Below are 524 nucleotides of genomic sequence, written 5' to 3'. Positions count from 1 at the left end.
ATATATATATATATATATATATATATATATATATATATATATATATAGATGTGTGTGTGCGTGCGTATTAATATTATTCGCGTGTGTATGCATACATATGTGCATGATTGTATAGGTATATATGTTTATATATTTGTATATATACGATTAGATAGGAATATATATATGTTTATGTACATGAATATGTGTATGTATTTATATACATCTATCTATCTATCTATCTATCTATCTATCTATCTATCTATCTATCTATCTATCTATCTATCTATATATATATATAACTGTTCATCATCAAATATGTAATGTTATGGCAAATATCATCAAGTATTACAAATCCCCAAAACTGGGGACGGCTATTTTTATTTAAGTGTTTATTTGATAGAAGACCTCTTACTGTTATACACTCACGTATGATAACGATTTGTCTGTATCGCTTAATGTATGTCTGTCTGACTGTCTATGTATGTATGTACTTATGTATGTATGCATGTATGTATGTATATATGTATGTATGTATGTATGCA

At 25.8% G+C, this 524-nt stretch overlaps 1 protein-coding gene across 1 annotated transcript in view; it reads left to right on the top strand.

The window, feature by feature from the left end:
• LOC106873265 (heart- and neural crest derivatives-expressed protein 2) overlaps positions 1-524 on the top strand; it is a 103,057-nt gene that overhangs the window by 817 nt on the left and 101,716 nt on the right. The window lies entirely within an intron of this gene.

Source organism: Octopus bimaculoides, chromosome 13 (assembly GCF_001194135.2).
Source record: "Octopus bimaculoides isolate UCB-OBI-ISO-001 chromosome 13, ASM119413v2, whole genome shotgun sequence".
Classification (NCBI taxonomy): domain Eukaryota; kingdom Metazoa; phylum Mollusca; class Cephalopoda; order Octopoda; family Octopodidae; genus Octopus; species Octopus bimaculoides.
This window is presented reverse-complemented; position numbering and strand designations above follow the sequence as displayed.